This window comes from Gossypium arboreum, chromosome 2 (assembly GCF_025698485.1).
Source record: "Gossypium arboreum isolate Shixiya-1 chromosome 2, ASM2569848v2, whole genome shotgun sequence".
In the NCBI taxonomy this organism is placed as follows: Eukaryota; Viridiplantae; Streptophyta; class Magnoliopsida; order Malvales; family Malvaceae; genus Gossypium; species Gossypium arboreum.
In genome coordinates, this window is record NC_069071.1 from 5,812,948 (window position 1) to 5,825,928 (window position 12,981).

Here is a 12,981-nt window from a genome sequence, read left to right on the forward strand (position 1 = left end):
GACTTTTGCTCCTCTGAATAAGCACATCAATACTTGAATCAATATCCTGGAATATAAAAGTAAGAATTAAGAACAAATCAAGTATTTATCATATAATTCAGAAAATAATAACAAGATCCGTCTTAGGTTTCATCCCCCTTAGGTATTTAGGGGATTTAGTTCATATATGTAAAAGAAAACATCTCAGAAGAATAATGATAACAAAACATAAAGAAAACCTAAAAAACCCTGAAGGAAATTGAAGGGAGATCTTCAGTCTTGAAGAAGAATCCGACTTCTGAGATGGATCAATCGGCTTCTTTCGAGTAATTCCTTGCCTCCTACTCTGTGTGTCCTTTCTAAGTACCCCCTGGGGTGTTTATATAGGCTTTAGAATGCTTCAAAACCCTCAAGAGTGGCCTTTTCCGAATAAAACTAGACTTGGGCTTGACCAGGACACACTCGTATGGCACGCCCGTGTAGGGTGGCTTAGGCCGTGTTTAGAGTCTGTTAAATAGACACGACCGTGTGGTCTACCGGTGTTAGGAAGTCCGAGTCGTGTTGATTTCCCACGTTGACCCATTTTCTCTGTTTTTGGCCCGTTTCTCGTTCTTTTTACTCTCCTATGCTCACCTAAGTATAAGGCATGAAATTAAAGGATTAGGAGCATCAAATTCCACAAATTTAATGATAATGCATCCAAAAATGTGCTTAAGCATGGGATAAAACATGTATAAATTACGACTTATCAAATACCCCCACACTTAAGCGTTTGCTTGTCCTCAAGTAAAATTCTCAACTCACAATCAAAATAAATTATTCTCAACTTATAATTCTCATCAATAGTATCTCAAAATAATCCATAAGTAATCATACATTGAAAATTCAACTCGAAGAACATCAAATTTCAAACATTCCAAGTTGAGCATTTTATCATGAAAACATAGGTGTCTTCCCTCATCTAAGTAATCACCTTTGATTCAAAATATCACAAAGTTTCACATCCTCAATAAAGATTCACTCAAATCACTCGAGGTGTTTAAGGACAGGAAATTTAGCACTCAACAGTCAATATGAAAAGTTATTACCATAGGCTTGCGTGAAAATCAAATCTCCACCACTATATATTGAGATGATACATCAATCAAAAAGTCTTTAGAGGGTTGTAACGTCGCTTTGGTTAAGGGATATGGCACAGGCTAAAAGACAAGGTTAGAATCGAGATTGAACTGAAAAATTACCTAACTAGAAAAATACTAAAACTGACAAATTACATTCCTAATTAGAAGATCCTAGAATTGAGCTTTTCTTCATGGAATATGGAATTAAATACTTAAGCTCAAAAACAAAGAATTACTACTAATATGTATGTATGTATATATATATATATATATATATTTAAGAACAAATCAAAATAACATAGAACTTTGCTAACTATCAAAAATAAAACATAGCTAAGCAATTTATTCAAATCAAATCTCGACAAAAATATGGATCAAATGAGGGGATTTCAACAATAATGGGTAATGGGTTAATATTGAGGGTAAATCAACAAATGGCTTGTTAGGCTCAAGGGGGTCCACTAAGGGTTAATTATGAGGGTAGACTTTTATAGAGTAAGTGGGTTAAACCTAAGTGCCTTTATCATCTCGACATATCAAATCAAATAGTGTGGTCTTGACATGCATAATCGAAGAAAGTTCTAGAATAACAAATCAATATTGACGCACTCATAGCAACAATAAAAGTGAGCATGAAAGAAATAATATATGCTCTAAAGGCTTAAGATCTCACAAAAATGATGGCTTTTTTATGTTAAACCTGTGAATTTCAACTCAAGATAATACCTAAACTTGGGGAAACAACCTAAAAAATTTTAGTTCTCAAAAATCAACTTATCATGCTTGATTATTTAATTCCTTAAAGTTTAAACAATTAATGCATAAATGCCTATGTTTTAATTCAAGACATATCAATAAAAATCATAAATTAATTAGAATTCATTCTAATAGTGATATGAGTGAGTCACGTGAGAATAAGACACAATTCAGGGATTTTTCAGATAATGATATAAATAACCTCCCCACGCTTAAGATGTACATTGTCCTCAATGTACAAAGATATATAATAGTGATATAAAGATAATATCAAAAGAGAGGGAGAGAAGTGAAACTGCCCTGAAATTGTGGATGAAATCCCTAGATTAGTGAGAGCGAGAATTGAAGATAAAGCTGAAGGAAAGGCATGATTCTGAGGGATAAATGGGAAGACACCACTGTGAAAGAGAATTAAGGGAATAATTTGATAATAATCATAAAGATAAGCAAAGTTTAAAAATATAAACATGAGTCTTCAAAAATAAACAAAAATAAAAATAAAAGTAAAAATAAAAATAATATGAGTTTAAAAATAGGCATGACCGTGTAGCCCAACATGTGTCTCATACGGCCGTGTCACACGCCCGTGTGCCTCGCGTCCAGCCAGTGTTTATCGCGAAATGAGAAATCGTCTCACGGCCTGAGGACATGCCCGTGTGTCTAAGCCGTATGGTCACATGGTCGCATCGTACGACCGTACGCGATATGGTTCTCTTCTCCAACGCCCGTGTAAATATGCGCACACCCGTGTTCTTTTGACATTCTTGACCGCAAGTGGTGGGCACGAGCGTGTCGCACGCCCATGTTAATTTGGCAGGATTGCCCACCGCCATGTCGCACGGCCGACAACTTATTGAATCCCGTGTTTTGGGAAAAATTTTACTCTATTTTCACATGGTCGTATAGCACGGCCTTGTCGCTGTCCGTGTTATGAGCACGGCCTAAAGCACACCCGTGAGCTAGGCCGTGTTCATCCTTGTCAAATGTCAAAATTTCCTACAATTAACCTATGAACGGTTAAAGAAAAATTAAACCCTATTTAGTGAGGTTAGTGCTTGGGTTGCCTCCCAAGAAGTGCTTATTTAGAGTCTAAGCTTGAATCTACCTTGTGGATATATTTAGGAAAGTTCGTGGAGCCATAGCTCCTCTCTATCGTCTTTAAAATTCTCACCATTGTAAAGTTTGAGACGATGTCTATTTACCTTAAAAGTGCCTTGTGATGGGTGACTTACCTCTACTGTGCCATATGGAAAGACAGTTTGGACTATGAAAGGACTTGACCATCATGATTTAAGCTTCCTAGGGAACAATTTGAGCCTCGAGTTATATAACAGGACAAGATCTCCAACTTTAAATTGCTTACATTGTCTTAAACGAGCGTCATGGCGGCGCTTCGTTGCTTTCTTGTATAGGCGTGAATTTTCATATGCATTGGTTCGCCACTCATCTAACTCGTTCAACTGCATCAACTTGTTTTTACCTGCAAGTTTGGGATCAAAGTTTAGAAATTTTATATCCCAGAATGCCTTGTGTTCTAACTCAAATGGTAGATGACAACTTTTTCTGTAAACAAGTCTGTAAGGGGATGTTCCGATGGTGGTCTTAAAAGCAGTTCTATAAGCCCATAAAGCATCATCTACTTTCATCGCCCAATCCTTCCTGTTTGATTCTATTGTCTTTTCTAAGATACGTTTGAGCACTCGCTTTGCTACTTCGACTTGTCCACTAGTTTGAGGATGATAGGGGGTAGCAGTTCTGTGGTGAACTCCGTATTTCTTAAGGGTCCTATCAAATTGGGCGTTACAAAAATGAGTACCCTTATTAGTGATAATTGCTCTTAGTGTTCCAAATCGAGAGAAGAGTTTCTTAAGGAATCGTACTACCACTCTAGCATCATTAGTAGGCAAAGCTTGGGCTTCCACCCATTTAGACGTATAACCGACGGCTACTAGTATGTATTTATTCCTAAACGAGCTGGGCAATGGACCTATGAAATCAATACCCCATATATCAAATATTTCACACGAGCATGTATGTTTGGGGCATTTCGTTATGTTTAGAGATATTACCTGTTAGTTGGCATTTATCGCAAGTAGCAACATACCTGTTGGCATCCTTGAAAAGTATGGGCCAATAAAAACCTGATTCGAATATTTTATGTGCGGTCCTATTTCCACTGTAATGTCCTCCAGTTGGTCCTGAGTGGTAATGTTCCAAGATATTCAATGCTTCTGACCTTGTAACACATCTCCTAATGACTAGATCTGCACATATACGGAAAAGGAAAGGGTCTTCCCAAAAGTAGTTTTTCACATCAGTAAAGAATCACTTCTTTTGCTGATGTGTCAAGCCTTTTGGGATAGTGTTAGCAGCTACAAAATTCACAATGTCTGTAAACCAAGTTACCTCAGAATCAGATATAACAAAAAATTATTCTTCAGGAAATGAATCATTTATTTCAACTTCATCTTGCTCTTTGGTACTTGAATTTTCGAGCCTGGAAAGATGGTCAGCTGCGAGATTTTCAGCTCCTTTCTTATCATAAATCTCCAAGTCAAATTCCTGTAATAATAGAATCCATTGAATAAGTCGGGGTTTTGCATCAGTCTTAGTTAAAAGGTCGCGAAGAGCAGATTGGTCAATATAAATGATAACTCTAGACAATATTAGATATGGCCTAAATTTATCGAATGCAAAAATCACAGCTAGCAACTCTTTCTCCGTGGTGGTGTAGTTTTCTTGTGTGGCTGTCAAAGTTTTGCTAGCATAAATAGGTTGAAAATGATTGTATCTTCGCTGTCCCAAAATTGTACCTACTGCAAAATCACTCGCATCGCACAGTAGTTCGAAAGGTAAATTCCAATCAGGTGCGATTATAATTGAAGCATTAATTAATTTATTCTTTAAAGTATTAAATGCTTCTAAACATTCCTGATTGAAATTAAAGGGCACATCTTTTTCTAGTAATTTAGTCAAAGGCTTAGCTATTTTAGAAAAGTCTTTAATAAATCTTCTATAGAAACCAACATGTCCTAAAAAGCTTCTAATAGCTTTAACCGAACTAGGGGGAGGTAGTTTTTCAATTGTTTCAATTTTAGCTTTATCGACCTCAATCCCTCTACTAAAAATTTTATGTCCTAACACTATACCTTCTTGAACCATAAAGCGACATTTTCCCAGTTAAGTACAAGGTTTGTTTCCTCACATCTTATCAAAACTCATTTCAAATTTTTAAGGCAAAGATGGAAAGAGTTACTAAATACCGAGAAATCATCCATAAATACCTCCATGATGTCTTCTAAGAGTTCGTCAAAAATGGCCATCATGCAGCACTGAAAAGTAACAGGAGCATTACATAATCTAAAAGGTATTTTATGATAAGCAAATGTACCGTATGGACATGTGAATGTCGTCTTTTCTTGATCTTCAGTAAGTATTGGGATTTGAAAATAACCAGAGAGTCCGTCTAAAAAGCAGTAGTACATGTGCCCGGATAATCTTTCTAACATTTGGCCAATGAATGGAAGGGGGAAGTGATCTTTTCTCGTGGCGTCATTCAGCTTCCTATAGTCAATGCAAACTCTCCAACCTGTGACTGTCCTTGTTGGGATTAATTCATTCTTCTCCTTGGTTACAACCGTCATGCCTCCTTTCTTAGGAACAACCTACACTGGACTTACCCAAGAACTGTCAGAAATAGGATAAATTATTCCAGCATCTAGGAGTTTATTTACCTCAGCTTTAAAAACTTCTTTCATGTTGGGGTTCAGTCGTCTTTGAGCTTGCACACATAACTTATAATCATCTTCCATTAAAATTTTGTAGGTGCAAAAAGAAGGGCTGATACCTTTAATGTCAGAAATTTTCCAAGCTATGGCTCTTTTATGTTCTCTTAATGCTTGGATAAATTCCTCTTTCTCCTTGGGTTGCAAGTTCGAAGCAATAATCACTGGTAATGTAGAATTATTTCCAAGGAATGCATATTCCAAGTGATTTGGAAATTGTTTAAGTTTCAGTTTGGGAGGCTCTTCAATAGAAGGTTTTTTCTGAAGTTCATTGTTTACTTTAATACCCTCATATTCTGCTTGTCCTGGGAAGGGTTCATTGGAATTTATTTCAGCTTTTATCTTACCTATCTCACAATCATCATTATCTACCTCCTCTATTTGGGAAAGATACAGTTTCGACTTGTCCTTATGAACGATTTCCTGAAAAGAATCTTGAGTAGCATGATCAATAGAGTTAATAAAATAACATGAGTCATCCTGTTCCCTAGAAATTCTCATGGCATCATAAATTTTAAAAATAATCTCTTCGTCACCTACTCTAAGTACCAATTTACCATCACCCACATCAATAACAGCCCTAGCAGTGACTAAAAATGGACACCGTAAAATTAAAGGCACTTCAACATCTTCATCCATGTCAAGCACAACGAAATCAACAGGGAATATAAATTTATCTATTTTAACAAGTACGTCCTCTATAATACCCCTAGGATATTTAACAGATCTATCAGCTAGTTGGATACTCATCCTAGTGGGTTTAGGTTCCCCAAGACCAAGTTTTTTAAACATTTTATATGGCATCAAATTAATGCTAGCGCCTAAATCAGCTAGTGCCTTATCAACATTCAAACTACCAATTAAGCAGGGAATAGTAAAACTTCCTGGATCTTTCAGTTTGGTTGGCAGTTTATTTTGGAGTATGGCCGAGCACTCCTCGTTAAGTTCCACTGTAGATATGTCTTCAAACTTCCTTTTATTTGTTAGAAGCTTCTTTAAAAATTTTGTATATGTAGGCATCTGTGATATAGCTTCAACAAAAGGCAAGTTAATATGCAGTTGTTTAAAAAGTTCAAGAAATTTACCGAATTGTCCATCTATGCGGTCTTTCTTCAACTTTGCTGGATATGAGATTGGTGGTTTATATTCCTTTGGCATTGGATTGTCATTGTTTTCGGGTTTTACTTCCTCTCCTTTGTTTCTGTCAGCTTATTGTAGTGGCTTCTTTTCAGATCCAGCTAACACTTTCCCACTCTTTAGCGTAACTGCTTTGACATGCTCTTTTGGATTGGGTTCGGTGTTACTAGAAAGACTTCCTGGTGGTCTCTCTGAAATCATCTTAGCTAGCTGTCCAATTTGATTCTCGAGCCCTTGGTTCGATGCTTGCTAATTTTTAAATGCAGTTTCAGTGTTCTGAAAACAAGTTTCTGCTACTGAAATAAATTTTGTCATCATCTTCTCAAGGTTTGGCTTTTTCTCTTGCTAGTAAGGTTATTGTTGGAAGCTTGGAGGGGGTGGTGGTCTCTAATTCCCTTGGCCTCCCTATGAGAAATTTGGGTGGTTCCTCCAACCAGCATTGTAAATGTTACTATAAGGGTTATATTGAGGTCGAGGATTATTATCCATATAATTTAACTACTCGTTTTCCATGTTGTGGCCATAGGGTGGGTATCCTGAATTGCTCGTTCCACCTCCACTTGCATCGCATTGCATTACTAGGTGAACCTGTGAAGAGCCAAGTAAACCATCAATTTTTCTATTCAAAAGTTCTACCTGATTAAAGAGCATGGTGACCGAATCGACGTTAAAAACACCAGCTACTTTTGTCGGCTTTGTTCTCATGACTTGCCACTGATAGTTATTCAGTGACATCTCTTCTATAAATTCATAAGCCTCTTCAGGTGTTTTATTATTGATAGTTCCACTAGCAGCTGCGTCAATCATCTGTCTAGTCGAAAGATTCAGGCCATTGTGAAAAGTTTGAACCTGTAGCCAAACTGGTAACCCATGGTGAGGGCACCTTCTCAATAGATCATTGTATCTCTCCCATACATCATAGAGTGTTTCTAAATCCATCTGCACAAAAGAAGAAATATCATTCCTTAATTTAGCCGTTTTAGCATGCGAAAAGTATTTAAGCAAAAATTTTTCAGTCATTTGTTCCCAAGTGGTGATCGATCCTCGTGGTAACGAGTTCAACTATTGTTTAGCCTTATTTCTCAATGAAAAGGGAAACAACCGAAGGCGAATGGCATTATCAGAAATGCCATTGATCTTAAAAGTGTCGCAAAACTCCAAAAAATTCACCAAATGAGCGTTTGGATCCTCGTCCTGCAAACCATCAAACTGAACAAATTGTTGTATCATTTGAATCGTGTTAGGTTTCAGTTCAAATTTATTTGCAGCAACAGGAGGTCTAACTATACTCGATTCAGTTCCTGTTAAATTAGGTTTAGCATAATCATACATAGTACGAGGAGCAGGATTCTGATTTATTGGTTCTACGGCAACCACAGGAGGTAGCTGATTATTCTGATTTTCAGCCATCCCCTTGGTTGTAGTTTGACTATCGTCCTCTTGCCCTTCCTCTATGTATCGTAGGCTTTGCCTTATTTCTCTTCGGTTTCTGTGAGCTGTACTTTCAATCTCACTGTTAAAAAGTAATGGTCCTGATGGGTTTCTTCTAGTCATAAACCGTAAAAACCTGCTAGAAGTAAAAGAAAATTTAGTAATATAAACAAAATAAAATTTAAATTGCAATAAAATAAATGGCTAAAGTAATAAAAATTAAGGGTTCCTAATATCATAGTTCCCCAGCAACAGCGCCAAAAACTTGATGTATGCGTGATAAGTTTTATATTTATGATTGATCATACTTGAAAACTAACTATTATCACGATGAAGACAAGCGCACCTACCAAACAGTAGTATAGTTTATAGCAAGACTGGAATGTCGAACCCACAGGAACTAAAAGTACTAGTATTAACTTTCTTTTTATTATCTAGCCTAAAAATAAGAGGATTTGTTTTATCTAAACTAATTAACTAAACTAAGAATTCACAGAAAATAGAATTGGGAAATACTTTTGGGAAAATTGATTGATTGAGACAATACCCTAGGGAAATTCCACCTAGACTTCACTTGTTATTTTGACTCTGAAGTAGACAATTTATTCACTTGACTTGATCTGTAGAAATCCCTAATTTATATTATTATCTCTCTCGAGACTAACAACATCTAACCCTAGGTTGATTAATTGAAATATTTTTCTAATTAAAACCCCTAGTGTTGTATTAACTCGATCTATGGATTCCCTTTTTAGGTTTGACCCTAATCCGGCAGATTTATGTCACCCTATGCCTAGGGGTGCAATCAACTCGCTTAATTATGCTAGACTTACTCTTAGACAGGGACTTTTTCTCCTCTGAATAAGCACATCAATACTTGAATCAATACCCTGGAATATTAAAGCAAGAATTAAGAACAAATCAAGTATTTATCATATAACTCAGAAAATAATAACAAGATCCGTCTTAGGTTTCATCCCCCTTAGGTATTCAGGGGATTTAGTTTATATATGTAAAAGAAAACATCTCAGAAGAATAATGACAACAAAACATAAAGAAAACCCAAAAAACCCTGAAGGAAATTGAAGGGAGATCTTTAGTCTTGAAGAAGAATCCAGCTTCTGAGATGGATCAATCGGCTTCCTTCGAGTAATTCCTTGCCTCCTACTCTATGGGTCCTTTCTAGGTACCCCCTGAGGTGTTTATATAGGCTTTAGAATACTTCAAAACCCTCAAGAGTGGTCTTTTTCGAATAGAACTAGACTTGGGCTCAACCGAGATACGCCCGTGTGGTACACCCGTGTGGGGTGACTTAGGCCGTGTTTAGACTCTGTTAAATAGACACGGCCGTGTGACAACATCTCAATTTGCAACGAACACGGATAGGACACGAGCCACACGGGCATGTGCACCGGCCGTGCCACTTGAAAAATTAGATTATTTCTCTTATTTTATTTTGCTTTTATTAAGTTTTTAAGATTCATTAGTTTTTTTTTTAAAACACGGCTTATCTTTATGACTACTATTAGGTGGATTCATTCTTGATGGTGAATCCGGCTTCTGAGATAGATCGATCGGCTTTCCTTGAGCAATTCCTTGCTTCCTCCTGTGCGTCCCCCCTCTTCTCCTCTTCTAGGGTGTATTTATAGGCTTTGGAATGCCTAAAAGCCCTTGATATGTGATATTCGTGATAGGTTTTAAATATTTATAATGAATCATTCTTAAAACTAACTATTATCACGATGAAGGGTTGTGTACCTATCAACAGTAGTATAGCTTTAACAAGACTAGATTGTCGAACCCAAAGGAACTAAGAGTACTAGTAATGACTGTCTTTTTATTATCTAACCTAAGAATAATGGTGTTTATTTTAACTAACAAATTAACTAAACTAAGAATTCACAGAAAATAGAATTGGTGAATTACTTTTGGAAAAACGATTGAATTAAGAAAATACCTAAGGAAAAATCCACCTAGACTTCACTTGTTATTTGACTTTGAATCGGACGATTTACTCATTTGACTTGACCCGTAGAAATCCCTAAGTTATTTATTATCTCTCTCGAGATTAACAACGTCTAACCCTAGGTTGAATAATTGAAATCCCTTTCTAATTAACTCCCTAGGGTTGCATTAACTCGATCTATGGATCCCCTTATTAGGTTTCACCCTAATCCGGTAAAATCTTGTCACACTATCTCTAGGCGTGCAATCAACTCCGCTTAATTATGACAAATGTAATCTTAGACAGGGTCTATTCCACCTCTGAATAAGAGCTTAACTTGAATCAATATCCTGGAATATCAAAACAAGAATTAAGAACACATAATGAAGAACAAGTCAAATATTTATCATACAATTCAGATAATAATAACAAGATCTGTCTTAGGTTTCATTCCCCTTAGGTATTTAAGGGTTTTAGTTCATAACTAAAAAGGTAAACATCTCAGAAGAATAATGAATACAAAACATAAAGAAAAACCCAAAACTCCTGAAGGGAAATTGAGGGTAGATCTTCAGTCTTTGATGATGAATCCAGCTTCTGAGATGGATCAATCGACTTTCCTTGAGCAGTTCCCTGCTTCCTCCTCTCTACCCCCATTTTCCTCCTCCTTTATGGGGTATTTATAGGTTTGTAATGCCTAAGAACCCTCAAAATTTGCCTTTTCTGAATTGGACTCAACTTGGGCTCGACAGGGACACGCCCGTGTGCGATTACTTCAGGCCGTGGTCAAGCCTGTTAAATAGGCACGGGTGTGTGGTCCACCTGTGTGAGTCGTGCTTCAATTTTTCCAAATAGACACAGTCGTATGGTCTGCCCGTGTGAGGAAGTCCAGGCCATGTTGATTTCATACGTTGGCTCATTTTCTCCTTTTTTGGCCCGTTTCTCGTTCCTTTCACTCTCCTATGCTCTCCTAAGTATAAAACATGAAATTAAGGCATTACGAGCATCAAATTCACCAAATCTAAGGAAAAATCATCTATAAAATGTGCCAAGCATGGGATAAAAATATGTATAAATTACGGTTTATCAAATACCTCACACTTAAGCATTTGCTTGTCCTCAAGCAAAATCCTCAACTCATAATCAAAATAAATTCTTCTCAACTTATAATTTCTATCGATAATATCTCAAAATAATCCATAAGTAATCATACATTGAGAATTCAACTGAAAGAACATCAAAGTTTCAAACATTCCAAGTTGAGCATTTTATCATGAAAACATAGGTATCTCCCCTTATCTAAGTGGTTACCCTCGATTCGAAATCTCACGGAGTTTAACATCCTCACTAAAGATTCACTCAAATCACTCGAAGTGTTTAAGAACAATGAAATGAGCAGTCATCAGTCAATATGAAAAGTTTTTGCTATAGGCTTGCATGAAAATCAAATCTCCACCACTATAAATTGAGATGATACATCAATCAAAAGGTCTTTAGAGGGTTGTAACGAGGCTTGGTTAGGGGGTGTGGTCACAAGCTAAAAGAAAAGGTTAGAATCGAGATTGAATTGAAAAATTACTTAACTAGAAAAAGATTTAATCATCACTTGCGTACAACAGAGCTTCTTCTCAGAATATGGAATTTAAATACTTAAGCTCAAAAACAAAAGATTACTACTAATATGTATACACTTTTTTTTTAAGAACAAGTCAAATAACATAGACTAATTATTAAGAACAAGACATAGCTGAGCAACTATTTCAATTCAAATCTCGACATAAATAGGGATCAAACTAATTTAGTGGATTTCAACAATAATGAGTTATTGGTTAATATTAAGGGTAAATCAATGAATGGGTTGTTAGGCTCAAGGGGGTTCACTAAGGGTTAATTGTGAAGGTAGGCTTTTCATGGCATGAGTGGGTTAATTCTAAGTGCCTTTATCATCTTGACATATCAAATCAAATGGTGTGGTCTTGACATGTATAATCAAGTAAGTTCTAGAATAACAATTCAATGCTGACGCACTCATAATAAAAGTGAGCATGAAAGAAATAATAGATGCTCTAAAGGCTCAAGATCTCACAAAAATTATGGTTTTTTGATGTTTAAACTTGTGGATTTCAATTCAAGATAATACCTAAACTTAGGGAAACAACCTACAATTTTAAATTCTTAAAAAAATCAACTTATCATGCTTAATTCTCTAATGTCTTAAAGTTTAAATAATCAATGCATGAATGCCTATGTTTGAATTTAAGATATATCAATAAAAATCTTAAATCAATCAAAATTTATCCTAAACATGATATGAGAGCTTTTCAAGAGAACAAGGCAATCATTCAGGGATTTTTTTGATATTGAAATGAATACCCCCCACACTTAAGATGTACATTGCCCTCAATGTACAAAGGTAGATATATAGAAAAGAATATCAAATAAGATAGGGAGAGAAGTGAAACTTCCTCAGGGATGAATGAATTTCCTTGTACTGGAGTCTTGGAGAATAATCGGCATGAGGGTGAAGGAGGATACTCCAGCGGTGGTAGAGGTTTATTAGTCCATAAGTCCTGCGCCAAAAGAATATTATATTTGGTGGTAGCTATGGTCGTGGTCGAGCAGGACATGGCAGTCGTGGAGAACTTTTCCCGGTGGAGTTTTTAGTTCCTATGTGATCATGAGCTTATGTGTAACGCCCCCACACCTGAAACTGTCGCCGGAGTCGAGCTTGAGGAGTTACCGAACATAATTTATTAAAATAAGAACTTCAAATCTTTTGTTTCTACATTCACAGCTTTCTAGCTACTCGCGTCACAGTTACAAGAAA

The 12,981-nt window shown here is 36.3% G+C and overlaps 1 non-coding gene across 1 annotated transcript; it reads left to right on the plus strand.

The window, feature by feature from the left end:
* The first annotated feature begins 7,643 nt into the window (after positions 1 to 7,643).
* On the plus strand, positions 7,644 to 7,750 carry LOC128289685 (small nucleolar RNA R71). The gene has a single exon (XR_008279330.1). It is a non-coding gene; the product is annotated as a small nucleolar RNA R71 (small nucleolar RNA).
* Positions 7,751 to 12,981: the final 5,231 nt, after the last annotated feature.